The sequence below is a fragment of the Triturus cristatus genome, chromosome 12 (assembly GCF_964204655.1).
Source record: "Triturus cristatus chromosome 12, aTriCri1.1, whole genome shotgun sequence".
Classification (NCBI taxonomy): Eukaryota; Metazoa; Chordata; class Amphibia; order Caudata; family Salamandridae; genus Triturus; species Triturus cristatus.
This window is the reverse complement of record NC_140595.1, coordinates 289,600,238-289,619,749: the sequence shown is the minus strand read 5'-3', so window position 1 is coordinate 289,619,749 and position 19,512 is coordinate 289,600,238. Positions and strand designations below refer to the sequence as shown.

The 19,512-nt window shown below is 44.0% G+C and overlaps 1 protein-coding gene across 2 annotated transcripts in view; it reads right to left on the bottom strand.

The window, feature by feature from the left end:
• The window catches only part of ADGRG1 (adhesion G protein-coupled receptor G1), a 316,709-nt gene that overhangs the window by 255,749 nt on the left and 41,448 nt on the right, over positions 1–19,512 (bottom strand). The window lies entirely within an intron of this gene.

The window sequence follows — 19,512 nt, the reverse complement described above, 5'->3', positions numbered from 1 at the left end:
GACAAAGCGTGTTAGTCAGCAGGGCCCGCACACACAGTATCAATGTCGTGGTGTGTGCGTGATCCTAAGTGGAAACAAAAGACAAGTTTGTCTTGTTCGCACAAACTGTAAAAGTTCCCCTAATCTTGGCTGGATGTCAGTTGTGCAGCGTCAGCAGCAGCCTAAGTGTGGCTCGGTGTGTTCGTGTGCCTGCTGCAGCGGCAGGCGTGCGGGGCACAGGTTTGAACCCGAGGATCCCAAGACAGGACGGAGCCTGGACGGGTTTGGGAGCTGCCTGTAACCTGAGGGGTGCATGTGCGGTTCTGTCATTGCTTGAAATAGATGCTTTTATTAATAATTAACAGACTGACAGGCTATGGAGTTTTAAGCGCTGCATCAGAAACATGTCAGTGCTTTTTGAAGATGTGTCAGCCATACCAATAAAACTGCCCCACGCCAACCCTCACGGCAAGACATGAGTGAAGAACACGGACTAGGGCTGTATGATTTCACAGTTGGCGGGCCGGACTGGCCTACAGGGCAATAAGGCAGGGCCAGAAGGGCTGGTCTGACAGGGCAAAGTGAGGGAGGGTTTTTTGTGGGCCTGGTTTATTGTCTGGTGACCCAGTTTTTAGAGATGATTCAGATTTCTCCACAAACATCACCTGCAGGAGGCGCAAATGGAGTCTCCCATGCCTTGCAAAACAGCTATATAGTCAGTCTTTACAAGTCCAAAACTGCCCATTGGCAAATGGAGAGCACTATTTCAAGCCACCTGATATGCTAATACGGGCCAATTTTATTTGGGTGCATGGGCTATTTTCTGTTCTGGTATGTCCCGGATAGTGGGCATGGGGTACACCTCTCTGCACGCTTTGTCTCCCAAGAAAGTGCTGGCGTCTTCCCACTGCAGGGCGAGTTACCAGAGATAGGGCTTCTAGACAAACGAGTGGGCAGTGTGCGTAAGAGTGACCACTGAGCTTAAGTCACCCTCACAAGCTCAGGATTAGCCAGACGCAGTTAACATGGGGCCTGCTTCACAAAGGACCTCCGCACTTGACGCAGAAACCCTGCACTGGTGTCGGAAGCCACACAGTTACGGGGATGTCTCTTCACATGGGGTGGAAGCGCCGCACTCGTGTCGGAAGCCACACAGTTACGGGGATGTCTCTGCACTTGGGTCTGAAGCGCCGCACTCGTGTCGGAAGCCACACAGTTACGGGGATGTCTCTGCACTTGGGGTGGAAGCGCCGCACTCGTGACGGAAGCCACACAGTTATGGGGATGTCTCTTCACTTGGGGTGGAAGCACCCCGATGAGAATTCTCACTGCGGAGATTCTGCCCGAGTGCGGAGACTTCCCCACGACCGCGGGGCCTCGGCCACGAGTGCCGGGCCCTTTGTGACTCAGACCTACAGTGCCTTGAATGGCGTCCACCAGGGTGATATCCAGAGTGGGAATGAGATAGGAACTTGCAAAAGCTCAACGTAGGGCACAGAAGGCATGGAGGCCAATGTTCACTGGATAAAGGCTACAGCTTCATGCGGGTCTCCTCCACGGAGCTTCGACGAATGTGGAGTTCTTTGTTGGCAGGGCTGGCTCTGCGTCCGAGATTCTGCAACCTCCTCTTTTTTCTCTAGCATTCAACCATCTCTTCTAGCAGGGCCTCCTGGCTCTAGGGCATGAGGAGGCCAGGCACAACTTAGACAACAGTTGTCAGTGGGAAGCCTGGGTTTGGCATCCACAGCCCTGGAACACAGTCTTTTATTTTGTATGCTAACAAGACGTATCTTAGATGATGTATGTTTTTGGTGTCACAACTTGACACTTTAGATTCAATCTTGGCTGTCGGATTGGTGGGCAAGTCAAGCTTGAAGGTGACCAATGGTGTTTCAGTCAGTGCTTAATTTGAGCTGGTGGTTTCAGGTGCTCAGCACTGGCACTTAATTATCAACACTGGCACTTGTCATGAGCACCAGTTATGGACACATTCATTTATGGTAGGCACAGGGAGATTAAGTGATTCATCCATAATCACTGGATGTTGAGCCGGCGCCGAGATTCAAACCTTGACTCCCAGCTCCGAAGTTGGCAGCTCTGACTATTACGCCACATTCTCTCCCCACTTTCATGGTAGTAGTTGCCTCTGTATTAGACGGTGCTAACAGGAGACTGGTACAAGCTGCTTCCTGAGGAGAGCCCTGGCACTTATTTGTTTACAAATTAACCACTGGTTTCAGTGTTCCTTTCCAGTTTACTACACTATGTCACAACTTCATCTACATTGACAGGACCATTAATTGACCTATGTCAACTCGAACTGGCATAATTACTATTGTATCCAGAGTCTCAATAGTTACTGCTCTATAGCCATGTCACAGCCTTCTCAAGCGGAAGTAATGGTTTTAGCAATGCACTGGGGACAAGGTAGTTGAGATGCCCCCATTCAAAAAGAAAGAGTTCATTGGTGGAGCTTAAGTACTAGCTAGTGACTTTCCGTCAGATTCAAAATGACTTCTGGGGTAACTGTTGATGAAGAGTCCGGATCCTGGTTGGTGATTCCCTGTCTGGTGGCTTAGGTATCCAGGGGCTGCTCCGGCCTCCCCTTGCACCGTGGTACTACTTCTCTGCTCACTCTTGCCTGGCTAGGAGGGTTCCAGAGCTGGTCCTTGCACAGAATGTTTCTGTTTTGTTATCACCCTCACTCGAGAGTGGGACTCTCCTTGAAAGTGAAGTGAGATGGAAACTTCTTGCCAATTTGACGTGTATCAGATGTGGATGTCTGGGAATACACAAAATCAAGGAATTTATATAAAACCGGCTGGACAAAAAGTGCTTCTTTATAAACAGAAATATAACTTAGGGCCTTATTTAGATATCGGCGGATGTGATACTCAATAATAAACATGATGGATATGACATCCGCCATATTACAATACCACAGAAATGTAAAGCACTTGAAATACGTCCGATGAGGTGTCAATCACATTTTTAAGCAAGAAACCAATTTGCCAAACTCTGAATCAGGCCCTTAGTCTTGTTTTCGAGGCTAATGCTTTAACCAGAGCTAATTCTAACCCACGTGTAATGTTCTACCAAAGTTATTAAAAATGTACAATTGGAGACAGATTTTCAGCCTCCTTAAAAAAAGTATCCTGGTACACCCTTTAAAATTGACACTATTAGCTGCGACTCAACAGCGTCCCACGCGTGTGAAATACATTTGCCTCTAGCGTAAACTGAAGTAACCCTGGCAGTATACTTGTTTTGTGAAAGGGAAATATCAAAATGGCTGCTCTCCCAAAAACATAAAATAAAGCAATACAAAAATAAGTTAGGTGTAGAGCTGCTTTATGTTATGGATGTCTGTAGGGCACATGTCCCTTACTCATGGCCATGAACAAAGCAGGAAAATTACGTAAGGCCTCATATCACGTTTGGTTCTCCAAGGCTGCAGCCAGGCAGGCCGCCATGATGGGATACCCTAGTCATATGTTTTCTTAACCAAAGTAGCATGTGACCGGCCAAGGCATGTCTGGTATCCAGTATAGCTCAATTCTATTTCTAAACTTGTTTTTGTGACTTTTATCAACAATATCTTCAGAAATGAACATACACCCACATGAGTGCTCAACATAGGGTTGAAAGTCCGACCTCCAGGCACAGGGTGCAGATAAATGAATTCTAGGTGGTGTAACCAGGGTGATAACTGCTGGATAAATTATCCACATCACAGGTCCGTATATGATATAACTATCAGGAGTGAAAATAAATAAGTATGTAAGTGGTGCGACCAGAAGGATCGCTATCAATTGATATTCAAGGTTGAGGCGTAATCCATGTTTTGAGCAGCCAATCACCAGTCCGTGTTGGAACACCAAGCACTTACCTACACACTTTTGCAGCCTCACAATCGAATAAGGTTTCTTCACCCCACCATGAATACCAGGTTGAATTACGGCCCAATATTGTTGTATAATTTTTTCATGTGTGGCTTCACCAGTGCTTAATTTCCGCTGGTGGTTTCTGGTGCCTGGCACTAACACTTAACTATCAACAATGGCCCATAAGACAGTCCAAAACATGGTGGAGTTGTCTGTCTAACACAACAGTTGTTTTATAATTCAAGAAAGTTACTAATACCTGTTGCCCAAACCATTGTTATAGCTTTGGGTGGCCTGGAATAATCTGAATTGTCACACCTGCATGAGTGTGATGGTTACTACATGTGTTGGCAGGACTAGCAGGGGTAGTGGGTGTGGTGGAAGCTGCAGGGGCCTCCTGAGAAGGAGTCTCTCTCCACCTCTTCCCCTCTCTCCATCTCTCCCTCTCTCTCCAACTCTCTATCCATCGCCCTCTCTCCATCTCTCTCTTTCTATCTCTCCATCTCTCTCTCTCTCTCTCTCTCTCTCTCCATCTCTCTCTCTCGCTCTCTCTCACTCCCTCTCGCTCTCCATCTCCAACTCTCTCCCTCTCTCTCTCTCTCTCCAACTCTCTATCCATCGCCCTCTCTCCATCTCTCTCTTTCTATCTCTCTATCTCTCTCTCTCTCTCTCTCTCTCCATCTCTCTCTCTCGCTCTCTCTCACTCCCTATCGCTCTCCATCTCCAACTCTCTCCCTCTCTCTCTCTCTCCAACTCTCTATCCATCGCCCTCTCTCCATCTCTCTCTTTCTATCTCTCCATATCTCTCTCTCTCTCTCTCTCTCTCCATCTCTCTCTCCATCTCTCTCTCTCCATCTCTCTCTCTCTCTCGCTCTCCATCTCCAATTCTCTCCCTCTCCATCTCTCTCTCTCTTTCTCTCTCTTTCATTCTCCCTCTCCATCTCTCTCTCCATCCCTCTCTCCCCCCCTCTCTCTCCCCCTCTATCTCTCCATCTCTCTCTCCTATATCGACTACTGCTAGATCGATAAGGTAAGTAAGACACAATTTGTAGGTTCGCATCGAGTTTCCCTGAGGGTATAGCAGGGCTCGAGTCGGGGTACCACGCGGGTGGACGGCGTCCCCCCACTTATTTTACTGGGTTGTTACCGGGTGGACGCCGTCCCCCCTGCCCAAAAGATGTAGCCGGTATCCGAGTCTGCACCTACGTGCGAATGAATGCCTTTCAAATGCACCCGAGGCTCAGAATAATCTCCCCTTCCACCTCGCGCCCTCCCCTTGCCAGCCTTTCTCAGAGCCAAGCCGAGGCGCCAAGGCTTCAAGGAGCTGCGCTATCAACACGCCGAGCATGTCACTTCTAGGGACCCCGACAGATGCCCGTACTGCCTACGGCCCGAGTCTGTAATAACCGTGTAATCCGAGGAATGGGTCCTGTGTATAGTGTGTTCTTGTGTTTTGAGTGACTGCCACTTATTGAAGTATTATACTTCTACTTGTATCTTGTATGTATTCACGCATTTCAGACGGAGACCAGCAAATTTCGTGACAATTCCTGTTGTGACGTCACTTCCGTTGACACAACCTAACTCGAGCGTCCCCCCACTTCTTTTTTAGGACTTGTGCCCTGGGGTATAGCAAGTCAAAAGCACGTGTAGTTAGGGAGAGTCACATTTGCACAGGTGGACATTTTTCACCTCGATATCCTGCCATCCAGCCCCATCCCCGGCTTGCTTCAAGTTCAAGGCGGGCCCTTCTCGCTCTGCTGCTCTGTTGATCATTGTCCCAGTGGCAGGAAAACTGCTCCACGCGAAGAAAGGGCCCGGAATGCACTCGCCTTGACCTTGCATTCCAGAGTTAGCTATTCAGCGCCCTCAACCCCCAGCAACCACCGCCTGCAGGGAGCCCGCGCTCTCCTGGCCTGACTCCCTCCAATGGCATCTCAGTCACAGCAGGAAAGAAGTAACAATATCATTTATTCTGACTCTGAGCACTGGAATGCCAGTCTAGGGCCCAGCCTCCCCAATCTTGGAGCTCTGCTGGGTTCTGGAAACGAGGACATCAAAAGCACCCCAAGGAGGCCTCTGAAATTAGAAAATGATTAATTCCAGAAACAAGAAGGCAGGTTTAGGCTGCTCCTTTGCCACTGAAGAAAATGTATTTAAAATGGGACCATTTTGAATGCATTGAGCATGCACCTGCCCCTGGGCGTTGTTTTACAGCGCCACGTCTACACACCCTAGGCGGCAGAATTACTAGGATTCGCGCAACCAATCGCAGAAATCAGCTGTGTCGCATTTCATAAACACAAAATTGCCACCGCCTCATATTTATCAAAACCAAAGTTCGCAAAAAACAAGGTGGCGCATTGCAGATTTTGGTTCCTGAGCCTAAAATCTGTATCGAACTAAAAGGTGCCATAGAGGACCTTGGTGGTGGCGCTGGGTGGCAAAAGCCAGACTGCGGGTTGATGGGGCTGAGGGTGCTGGCCTTGGAGAAGAATCTTCAGTTGCCATTTAGTTTTAGAATATTCCCACCAGTCCAGCCTTGATTTGAAATAAACAATTGCGAAAATGCCAGAGCTGCAAAAGAATTAATCAGGATGAGAACAATGTGTGCGTCTTGGCCGTAAACCCAGACGAAATTTCCGTTACGCAGGTGTTATCTCTAACCCTGGGTGTAGTTCGCGTAGTAGCGCTACGCGTAGCTACGCGAACTGCACTTCGCAGTACGCGAGATACGCGGAGCACTACGCAATTTTGCGTAGTGCGCTGTTTGCGATGATTGCACTGTGCCGGATGCTTGTCCGCACTGTGAAATCATTGAAAACGGCATTTTGCACAGTGCGAGCTGTCGTTTTCTGCCGCTCAAGTAGATTTTTACTCGAGCAGCAGCTTTCTCAACGCGGACTGGTAGTTTCCCATCGCGAGCGGTCGCGAGCATACGCGGTCACTCGCAATGAGAAACCTGACCTCCCAGCGTTGAGAATCTCGCCGGGAGGTTTATTTTCCACGCTCGCGATCGGCAACTTGATGTTGCTGATCGCGAACGAGGAAAAAGTCTCACCGGGATGTCATTTTGCTCGCGCACGTCGCCAAGTTGACATTGAGGACCGCGAGCGAGCAAAAAATGCCAACTACGCTACGCAACGCAATTTTGCACTGTGCCACGTGCAATTCGCGTAGGGCGAAGTAGCACAAACTATGCAAACTTCGCGAGCGTAGCGTAGTTGTCCGTCCAGGGTTAGTAATCTCACGTAATTTCAACAATTTTGTGTTACGCTTTTAAGCAAAAATTCCCCAAATTACATTATTATGCCATGTGGCACAATCACGCAGCATTCATGGCAAAGTTTTAGTTACAGGTCCTGAGTATAATATGAATAAGCGTGGGTTATTTTGTCAACGTGTATTTTGCGCTTTTTTTGTGAGGAATGCATCCTTGCATCTAAAATAGATGCATTTTGTGCTAAAATATAGCAGAAATTGCAGTTTTGCATTTCGTATAATTGAGGAATTTTGCAGAATGACTAAAAAGTGAATTATGCGAATTTCGCACACCCCTAATTTAAACTCGAAAGACCAATTCGGATCACAGAGAGGCTGCTGCACAAGGATGTTGAAAACCAGAAGCAATAACGCTTGCAGTAGGTGAGTGAGTGGCGTCACTTGCCTAGTAACAAGGAGGGCGGGCCATCCACTGGCAGTAGCTAGACTGCAAAAGTGCGAAGCAAAGCAAAGCTGTGCCTGAAATCTCTGCCGGAGTTAGCAGGTCCATCAAGATTAAGCTATTGACAGGTTCGAAAACTCACATGAGAAACTGCACAAAACAGGCGTGACCGACAAACCGTAGTCGAGAACAAACATACAATTCCAGGGCTTTTTATTTGGAAGTTCATTAAAAGATTATTTACTGAAAATATAAAATAATTCAATTCTTTCTGTTTCACAATAATTCCTAAATTTCAAAATGTTTCAATTGTGGAGAACGTCAGTCCTGGACGTGTCTTGCGAGCTTTATATTGTTTCCTCGGGGGCACTAACATAAAAAGAACATCATTTCATTTGCAGAATGAGTAATCTTGAAATTTGCCCACAATACTTTTATTCTCGTTTTAGTCCAAGCCTAGCACACTAAATTTATCTAAAAGTTGGCTAGAAACCGAAACCGGCGAAGGGCCTTCTGGTGTTCGGTGGTTACCTGTAATCTCTGCCCGAGCTAAGTGGTCGATCAATCTGGCATAGTAGGGTTTTTAAAATCCAGTTAAGCGAAAGAACGAAACAAGCACTGCTGACAAACCCTCGTCAAGGTTCATTAATAGTTTATTTAATGATAGTGCTCAATTAGAGCCGGTGGTTGGTGCTGGGCTGACCTACAGGGCAATCGGGCACCGTCTGATGGGCTGGTGTGACAGTTCAGTGTGTGGGCTGGTTTTTTGGCCATTTGTGGGCCTGTTTTATGGTCTGCTGAGACGGTTGTTACTGTTGATTTCTCTGATATTAAAACAAACATTGCCTGCAGCAAAAGGAAATCCATGCAGTCTTCCATACCCAGCAAAATACTCAAACGGTGTGTCTTTACAAACTCAAAACTTCACTAATTTGCAAATGTGGGCCACTTTTTTAACATTCTGATTCGCTAATCAGCAACTTTTTTTTGGTGACCGGTCCTATCTTCTGTCCCAGGTCGACCCTGGCAGTGGTTGCAGGTGGGGCCAACTTCCACTCCTTTTTGGGGACCGGCACAGATTATTCCTCACTGTTAGCACCCCAATTCTTTCCTAGAACTCTGTGGGCTCTACGCAGACCACAGGTCCTTTATTGCATACATGTGAACTTTAGGAGTTCAAGTGGGGTCACCTGGATAAGAGCGGACGAATGATTAGGCTAACTATGGATTCTGCATTGAAATCTATTGATAAGGGACGGGGAGGGCTCTGCACGGGTAGGTACTCAAGTGAAACGACTACCTTCTACAGCACATTGCATTGGATGTGTTCGCCACATCTTTTACTCACCACAGCATCTAGTCTTGTCTTACAAATAGCTAGTTCAGGAACCTGCTACAATTTACGAGATATGTATTGAAATGTGTGTTCACTATGTCATTCCCTTAGCAATCTGCACTCTGAAAACCAGAATATTTACGCATCTTACTTTTCTTTCACTGCTATTCGCCTCATCGGTGTATTCTGTGTTGAGATTTGCTGTATGGGTAGGTGCAATGTAGGCCCCATAGGGTGCTTTTATGTAAATGTGCAATGGAACCCCTCTGGGGATTCCAGGACTGGTAGTTGAGCGGTGTCTCCTGGCGGTGCGGCAGATCCAGAGCATGTTCCCCAATATCTTGATGTTACCCCATGAATCACAATTACTTATTGTCTGCTAGATCTATGGTTACATTTGGTGAGGTTGAGAAGCTGAACGCCTGGGTTGCTAGGCAAGCAGGGTGGAGTACATCTTAGCAAATCACATTACGAGCAGGACATGGGGCTAGTCCAGGGGTCTCCAACCTTTTCTGTAGTGAGAGCTACTTCTGCTCAAGGAAAGTCTTCCCGAGCTACTAGCAAATTTTATACCTGTAAAATAGTGACTACACTATGACCACCCAAAGCAAGATTTTCAGTAGCTACCACCCAAGTATACCAAGTGCGGTTACCAGCAGAAATGCTGGGAAAAAGTCCTTCAATATTAAATGCCTTCCCTTGACTTATGAAGTAGCATTCAAATCTTGACATGCCCAGTGGCACAAAGGACATAAGCACAGCAGTACGTCTCCCCAGCTCAGCTTGAATTATCATTCACCAGTTTCTGAAAATGCACATTTTTCTATCTAATACTACTTTCCACTGTGGGCAAACAAACTCAATTTTCTAGAAGAAACCCCATTTTTGAAAACTAAAACTGCCTTTAAAATATCAGTTTTCGAGAAATGCACAGTCTCAAAACATCAGCTTGTCATTATCATCATGTACTCCCATGTACAAATGCCTCATATGGACAGACTACTTTGAATTCCCGGGTATTACAGTCTTATGCCATGGATGCTCACCATTGGTATAGGAAACAATGGTCCTAGGCTTCTTTAAAGCTATAATTCAGTTATGAAAAACATTCATAAGTCAAAGGGCATCCGCTACATATAGAATTAGCATTGTATCATTAATGTACCACCATATTCTTTACAATGCAAACAAGTATATCCTCAAAAGACACAAAGGCCCAAAATATCGCTCCAATTGTTTTGTTTTTTTTGTTTTTTTTTTTAAACAAACTTTATTAGGTCACAGAACAAAATGCAGTCAATCCCCGTCCCCCATAGTCCTCCCCCCAGCCAAATCAGGACATCTTGCAATAAGCACCCCAGCACATAAGCTACATCTGTACAGCATTCACCCCAATAATGTCCGTGCTACTAGGTAGTGCATCCACAGGAGTAATCCACCATGAGTGTGCGAGACAGCCAAAATACCCCCCACCCCATCTCCCAACCTCCCCCCCAACGAGCCCCTCCTCCCTACCCACCAAAATATCGCTCCAATAGTGACTGTTTATTATTTAATCACTTTTATAACAGATCACCATATTCAATGCTCCAAATAGAGAAAGAGGTTGCTCTAAGGGGAGTGTGAAAAAGGAAAGTGTTTGTGAGGTAGGACAGATATAAAGGAGGGGAATCCAAAAGGCAAATTCAATAACCAATCAATTACACATTCTGGTATCCTTAGTAAAACTGGTTGTGGTTCATAGTGGCACCAGTTGTACAGATAGGCCTGTCCCTTATGGATTTACAAATATTCATTTCATGATTTTCTGATGATGCACAGAGAACATTCATCTGTGAAAAGGCAGGCTGGGATGATATCAGGTACAGGCCCACTGGGGGAGAGTGTCGACGTTTCGACCCTGGTCCAATGAGAGTAATTTATATCCTCTGCAGGCGGGTCTTCCTCAAGACAGGGGGAGGGGAGGCAACCTAGGGTGAGTTACAGTCAGGATACAGCCCCTGAGGAAGAAGGATCAGGGATAAGACCACATATCAGTCATGAACATTAATATGCCAGGAATAGGTACATATAGGCCAGTCATGCTCAGAGTAGGTCTATGATGGCTGCCAGCATACCACAACTAGACCAAAAATACTAAAATAGTCAAGGATGACCATAATTATGCCATTGGCACTATTATGTCAGGAATGGACACAATTATGCCAAATATAACACTCTTATGATGGGGCTAGCATATATATTTGGTGGTTCTTGGCAAAAGGCATAGTTTCAAGAAGCAATAGTGTTTATTATGGGCACACACATAAATGTTGATGAATCTCTTAATTTTCTCTGGTCTGGATCATACCCTGTTCTCCTCAGGTCTTGAGCTGATCATGCATCTAACTGACACATTTTCACTCTGACTCCTGCAGTCCCGCACTTTGGTGGGTCAGCACTGATTACAGCTCAGGCTACTGCTGCCATACTTTTTTGATGGTGCACTGTTCACACACATGTTGTGACTGATAAAGGAGGGACTGCAACATGGTCAATCTCCTTGTGGCTTCATTATATTGAGATTGGATACAGACTGTCATGTAGCATTTCCAATAAGCCGGAACAGTGTGTGTTTGAGTGTTAGTATGAGTTACTGTGATAAGTTTGGCTGGCTGTCACTCTTAGGGTCTTGAGATGATCAGTGCTGCCTTCTTTAATAGGCACCTACTCTGAAATTGATACTGGGCTTGACTTCACCTCAGAGAGCTACTTTGAAGGTCCTGGTGAGCTACCAGTAGCTCCCGAGCTACTCGTTGGAGACCCCTGGGCTAGTCTATGAAGGCACCAGATGCACAGAGCTCTTCTCAGCGTGCATGTCAAATGCACAGATCAGGCGGAGAAGTGGGATTGCCACAATTTCTATCTCATTTGTTCGCCACTCCCAACAAGTGTGCAGGTGGGCAATGCTTGATACAGCTGGATGAGCGACGGTAATCACCAGGTCTCGCCTGGAACCAGAGTAGGGTCAGAGAACGTAGCCAAGCCTCAGTCTTAGACTGCAGTGTGGCGGTATAAGGGGAAAGGAAGCAGGAGTGTGCAGAAAGAGCACTTGAGGAAGCGGATATGCCCCTGGCTTGGGTACCTTTGTGCATGTAGGTTGTTCACCTAGGCATGGTGCATGGGTCAAACATGATCATGTCATGCATGGCAGAGGAAATTCCTCACATTGTGTGCATGTATGCGCCTATGGGACAAAGACGTAGGGGCTGGGCTGGCTTGTTTGTGTGTGTGCGCATGTGTTAACTCAGCATCATCTAGAGACTCATCAGAATTTACATGTGTTTGTTGATTGTTGAGAGACAGCAATAGGGCAGTATGCTGCATTAAACACTGTGGAGGCCCCTAGGCAGCTGAAATGTTGCCCCCCCCACCTCGCAAATTATCTCCTAATACCCAGTGCACTGGATTTTATCTTTACAAACTAACAGCTGCCAGAAGATGAGCTTTTAAGAGACAAACTTATGTGAATCGGATGCCTCTGGTTTATGTACTTTAAGTTGTTAATGAGTACATTACATTAATTCAGTATTTTCTCTATAGGGTCTTTAATGTAAAGTTTTTGTTTCTTTGAGTGGATTAATTTTTTTTTATCTTTTGTAAACAATATTGAAGAAAGCTTGATTGCAATTTTCTTTCAAGATCAAATCAATATAATTTTGATCTGTTGTCGCGGGGCCCCTAAAAGGAGTGGGGCCCATAAACCGGTGCCTACTTTGCTTATTTGGTAATCCGGAACTGCAAGAGAGCCACAAGTGAGATCCTCCTGGCAACCAAAATCTAGTGCGTAGCAGGAGAGAGGAACATTGCCCTGGAGCAGGAACATTCAAGGCAGGAAGTGTAATGCCAAATATTTGCTTTAACAAAGAAGAAGTACTTACTATTAAATCTCTTAGCCTTAGTGTTTTGACAGTTTTGACAGGATGTTTAGTAGGCCCAGGTGAAATTTCGATTACAGTCATAGTCTCACAACATTTCTGTGATTTCATTTTACACTTGATGTGTGAAACTTCCAAAATACACGTTTGTGTCATGGCACGTAATTATGCACTCTTTGCGGCAAAATATTAGCACAAGCGCACAAAACAACGCAAATGACCACAATGCGTGTGGCTGCTGTTTGCAGTGCTCGGGTTTTTGTGCACTAATTTTTTTGCACCAAATGCATTCTCACGTAAAAAATGGATGCAAGGACACCTTTTATGCTAATATATAGCGCTAAATGTCAGTTTTGCATTTTGTACAGTTGCCCCAAAATTTTGCATTATTACGCAAATGGAAATTACACAAGTTCTCTACACCCCTAATGTTTTAGGCATGGCCTGTCAGAAAGAATATTCCACAAATGTTTCTCTGGATGTTGGGAAAGGTCTGCATTTGGAAGTAGCTTTCACCAGGTATGCGCAGCATTTGAATCTTACACGCAGAAAATTATTTCTTCAAGTGGGAGCGGTCCAGCATTGCAGGATGGGAGCACAAAGAGTATTTTATAAACTATTTGGTAATCTCTTGATTAAGGGGTTTATTTGGTGGATGTTTGGGGCTACCGGAGCCCGACCTAGACCGCCGCACTGTTCAGCCCTTGGTCTCCGGATTTACTTTTATATATATATATATAACCGTCGTCTTCAATTTTCTTAGCAGTACTTGGATATATGTGGCAGAGTGGTTTCGTCAAGCCACAACACGGGACCCTTTCTTACAACGGTCAACGCCGTCAATCGAAACTGTGTCCAGGTTTACTTGGATTGTATTTGCTCCGGAAGGAGAAAGGCGTTTGACCCCCCTCGGAACCTGGAACGAAACGGAAGTCATACGGAAGCTGAAGGCAACTTGCGAGTACCGAGTCGGAGGACGCGGAGCAGCGGGAGAGGTTTCCAGCCGCCGTGACTATACAGTAAGCAGGTTCAAGTTGGGGAGGAAAGTTATCAGTGCATGGGCGCATATCAGTAGTAAACTCAAACAACTGATTTTAAGTCGCCGGTAATACATCATTCTAATAGCAGTATGTCGGCTGACAACGTGAGAGACCGGGAATCTGCCGCGTCAACTATGTTTACAGGCAGTCTCCCAATTCCAAGCAATATACGTGGGAGAAAGAACGAAGGAGTGAACACCAGTGACAAGTCTCTTAAAGATATTTTTAAAACACTAGAAAAGAAATCCAAAAGTGAGCAAGCTAAGTGGTGGGAAGCTAAATCTCTGCAAGGATATATAGAAGTAAACCGCATACCAAGGGGTCTTCGTATTATGATAGCGCCTAGCTATGAAAACCCGAATCCTGATTTAATGAGAGAATGGGCAGAAAGTAACTTAGACGCATCACGACGACTAGTGCTCATTTTAATCAAGTATGCGGAGATTGCTCGGACCAACTTACTGGCAGAGATAGCTACCCTTCATGAGCAATTGGAAACCCTGGGTACAAAAGAGGAGAAAGAAAAGCTAACAAATGAAATGAACATACGAGTAAAAAAAGAGGAGACCAAGATAATGGAACGAAAGGCATTTAAATTCCAGCGAGACAGGAATGATTATGACCTTGGGCAAATTTTCACATTCTCGAAGAAGTACGATGCCCTCAGAAACTCCGGAGAAAAAAGTCAAGTCAAACAGAGGAATGCCAAAAAAGCAAACGAACAAGCAGAGTCTTCACTGTCGGATATAAGCTCAGGAGCAGGCACGGAATCGGAATCAGAGATGCGCGATGACACCCAGCTGAGGCAGGGAGATAAACCTTCTCCTGGGAAAGAAATTAGTTTTTTAAACCGGGAAAGGTTGCAAACGCTCAGACCTCGGACTCAAAGATTTTACGGAGAAAACATGCAAATTACAAATGCAGGCAGAGGCAGAGGGCGAGGAAGAAGCACTGCCTTCATAAACAAAAAGAGGGGCAGAGGTCAATGGATAGCCAAGGATTAATACCATCCAAAGAATGTGATAAAACCATTATTAATCTCACGACACATACTTTAACCAATGAGGATGAGGGCATCCTTAAGCTAGGCCTGTCATATGTCCCTCCGTGCAATATGAACTATGCCAATACCAGATGTGACATTTATAAAGCAGTAAGAAAACTTAAATTACGGAAATATTTTGCCTTGAAGGAAAACATAGACAAACCAGTTCCAAAAAATCAGCCCCCTATAACTAAGGATTCATTAGAAACATCGCTAACAGCCGAGCTATTTGAACTTTGGGAAACTGATGGAACAGGCTATGAGCAGAGAGAAGGCTGTGTTAACACAGGAGCAAAAACGCCTTTCAAACCTCCGTCCTTATTTAATCCTCTTATGCCACGGGATGTAATTGACATTTTTCATGAGAATACGACCATTCAAATAAAAAAACTTTATAAAAAAACAGTGACAAAGAAAAAGAAATATAACAAACAAACATTTGAATATGAAGCGCTTATGAAAAAACTTAGCGCAGACAAAAACATTGTCATTCGACAAAGCGACAAAGGTGGGAATGTGGTTCTCATGATGCGAACAGATTATGACAAAGAGGCCTATTCACAACTGAATGACCGTCAGTGCTACGAGAGAAGCAACACCAATGCACTCAAGACTACTCAGAAAGAATATCATCTGAAGCTGACTAAGTGGAAAAATAAGAGGCTTATTACAGAGGCTGAGTATAAATTCCTCAAGGTTGACAATCCGGTAACCCCAGTAATCTATTTTATTCCAAAAATACATAAAAACGAGAAGAAACCCCTGGTAGACCGATTATATCTGCTGGGGGGGGGGGGGGGGGTTACTAGAAAAAACGTCAGTATATATTGACTATTTTTTGCAGCCACCAGTCAAAAAACTTTTGTCATATGTACAGGATACAGGAGATTTTCTCTGTAAGCTTCAACAAATTGAGTGGATTGATGGTTATTGGCTGTTAGCACTTGATGTTAGCGCACTTTACACAAGTATTAAGCATAAAGATGGATTAACAGCTGTAGCATATTATTTGAACCAGAGGGAAGGTCTGGACATTGAACACAATAGTATGCTACTACAAATGCTTGAATTTTGTTTAACAAACAATGACTTTATGTTTAACAATCTCCTATATCGTCAACTGCAGGGAGTTGCTATGGGGGCCAGCTTCTCGCCAAGCTTTGCCTGTCTGCACATGGGCGCTTGGGAGGAACAGGTCCTCAGAGTCAAACACAAAGAAGCAATAGACAAATTTGTGGTAACGTGGTTTCGTTACATTGACGATCTGTTTGTTGTGTGGAGGGGAAATGAGGAACAAGCAAAGGATTTTGTTGCTAATGTCAATGTGAATGAGCACAACCTTACATTCACAGTAACCATGAGTCAGACATCAGTTACATTTCTAGATACCGAAGTTTACATCAAAAATGAATCTATAGAAACAAGATTATTTCGCAAAAAAACAGCTGGCAATACTCTATTGCATGCTGGTAGTGCACATCCAGCCCATCTAATTGCGAGCATTCCGTATGGGGAAATGCTTCGCATAAGAAGAGTATGTAGTAACACATTAGACCTAGAGACTGCACAATTGTCTAGTGAAAAAAGATTCATTGAAAGAGGGTACTCTAAACATAGTATAGACAGTGCCCTCATCAAATCGATGCAGCACACTAGACAGGAACTTTTGAGTACATATACTACTATGGTCCAAATTGAGGATGAAACTCAGACAATAAATACTACTGGAAATCCTGTAACATCAGAAAACATTTTCAGAATCATAACGGGTTACAGTAAACAACATAAAGACATATATAGGATCATTAACCGTAATTGGCCTATAATCTTGAATGATCCTGTTATTGGTCCTACATTACCTACACGAGTTTCCCTCACGTTCAGCAGAGCTCCTTCGATGAGGGACCTATATTCTTTTTTACATATCTCAAAAAAATCTTTTTTCTTTAAGGGTATTTCTCTTCCCTGGGACCATATTCTTCAGATAATAATTTCATCATTTTTAATAATTTCATACATTCAGGATATATATCCTTGTACTATATGTGATCTAAATCAGCAATAATTGTAAACCTTAGGTCATGTACATGGTTAAAAGGAATTTTACCGAATTTTACTATTATATGCATATTCGTGTATTTGTTGGCTTATTTGTCTGTACTTAAATTATCACAGTTGGGCGACATTAGACATAGGCATTTATGCCGATATAACAAGCCATCAAAAGTGCTAAATGCAGCAGGTAATCAAGAAATCATTTCTGAGCTTTTGCTCCCTGGAGGAAAAATAATATGCAATAATAATAATTTTCTCTTGGGTTGCACGATCCATAAATGTTATGGTATTCATGCCATTAATTTTATACATTGGTTTATGATCAAATTGTAAATGTGGATTTTTATTGACTTGTTTACATATTGTCGAGTGTACAAACAGCTAAATTTGCACATATTTATGCATTATAACAAGTAAGATGTTCAAAGCATTTATATACTTTTAAGATTGGTACTTGCTCATTTGCACATTTAGTTATGGTGTCACATTGTTGTATCTTTCTATTTCTACGATCAGTGTGATCACATGATCCCAGTTTGAACCCTGAACTTTGCACCGTCACTTTTTATTGGGTCACTACTATTACTCACGTTGTCATGTGAACAAGGCTCGTTGGAGCCGAAACGTCAAGACGACACTGCGAATGAAATAAATCAGCACTAAATTGGAGGTCCGTGTCCGCCTTTTATTTGAAGTTGTGGCGTCAACCGTCGTCTTCAATTTTCTTAGCGGTACTTGGAGATATATATATATAAATATATAAATATATATATATATATATATATATATATATTTATATAGAGAGAAGATAGATAGATAGATAGATAGATAGATAGATAGATAGATAGATAGATAGATAGATAGATAGATAGATAGATAGATAGATAGATAGATAGATAGATAGATAGATCTCCAAGATGCCCCTAGGGCAAGACTGCACTGAGGCAATTGGCTTGCACAGCATTTATTGGTAAAATTGCACCTCCAGGGCAGAATGCCTTCACAGTCTCTTACTCCATTAACAGTCGATGTGGCCGACGTGTTACAAAGCCACCATGCTTCTTTCTCAAAGGCTCGACTGAAAACTGCAATGTCTGACACACCTTCTTTTCAATTGATGCCACGCCCTCCAATGGGCAAAGAATTATGGTTCTCGTAGTGTGTCAAAATCATAAAACCCTGAATACATACAGTAAGGTAAGTAGAGAAGTGATTATGAAAATATTTTCTGAGTTTTCCATTGGGTAAATTGAATGAATCTGTACACCACGTTCAGATCAAAGAAGGTGTCGAATCACAAGGACATACGTTTAAAAACTCTCCTGTTTCTTTTCCTCAGAAATCCAATACAGGGTTAAAAATGCTGTAAAGTGTTCTTGAGCCAATTCTGGGTCCTTTGTGGTTGCTCTCCCCTGTAATTGTCCACAAGTAGAATGTCAAGGTAAAAAAGTTGTGACAGCCTTGGCTACTCTAATGACAGTATTTTAGTTGACAGATATTCGAAGCAAAACATTGGGGGTAGTCTGGCCTTGGTGCGCAAGCCAAGAATATTCTGCCCCATCAACCGCTTGGCAGCACCACATCAAAGACTGTTGCCCTTGAAAGTAGACCACGTGGGGTCAAAGTAGTTTAACAGAATGGGGTTTGTGTTGGCCTCCACGGCGTGGAGTTTCAAAGGCTAAACTACAAGCTCGCACTAAAAATGTCAGTGGTGAGATGTACTACAAACATGACACTGCGGTTTGTGGTCCCATCAACACAGTTCCTGATTGGCAACTGGTTACTGTATTGTGGATTCTGAGAGACAAGAGACTGACATTAGAAAATTGGCACAAACCACGAAGGTGGATCTTGCTCCTAAAAGCGAGACGGATCCAGGTTGGCTCCTAATGTTAGCGGAATGTGATGCTAAATCTCTACCAAACTTTGCCTCTTTCAAACAAAGAGTACCCCCTCTAAGAGGGTAGTTTCAGGGTGCATTTGAGGTAGCTCACAGCACATCTCCATTGACAGGTTTGAATCCAGTGTTGAAAAGAAACCATCTCAACAGAATGCAAGAGGCAAGGATATGGGGCTGTGCTGTCACAAAAACACAAATAAATACAAATTGATGCAGGGAAAAAAATATTGCCTTTGATTCAGGTACTTGACGCCAGCAGGCAAGGTACTCTGTCGCTAAATGGGAATCCCGAGCATGTATGTTGCCGATAGTCTTTACACACAATTGTTATATTCCTTGCATTTTGTGTAGAAGTGACCACAAACCTTTGATTGCTTTACTTACAATGGGTGAGTGTTAAAGAGTTGTCATGAATCACCAAGATATTGGTGAAACTACAAGAGTTCACATACAGCATGATATACTTGCTGGGAGTGAGGTGTATGATAGCAGGGCTATATTTTTTCTCAATATACTTTGTAACTCCATTCCCTACAATCACCCCAGCATTTACTCTAACAACAAACCTTAATGATCAAAATAGCACTGACGAAGCTACAAATCTGCTGACTAAACAATTTTAAAATCTTGACGCCATGTGAGTCATGCACTATACACAGGACTCACCATTCATTTAACCACATGGTGATAGC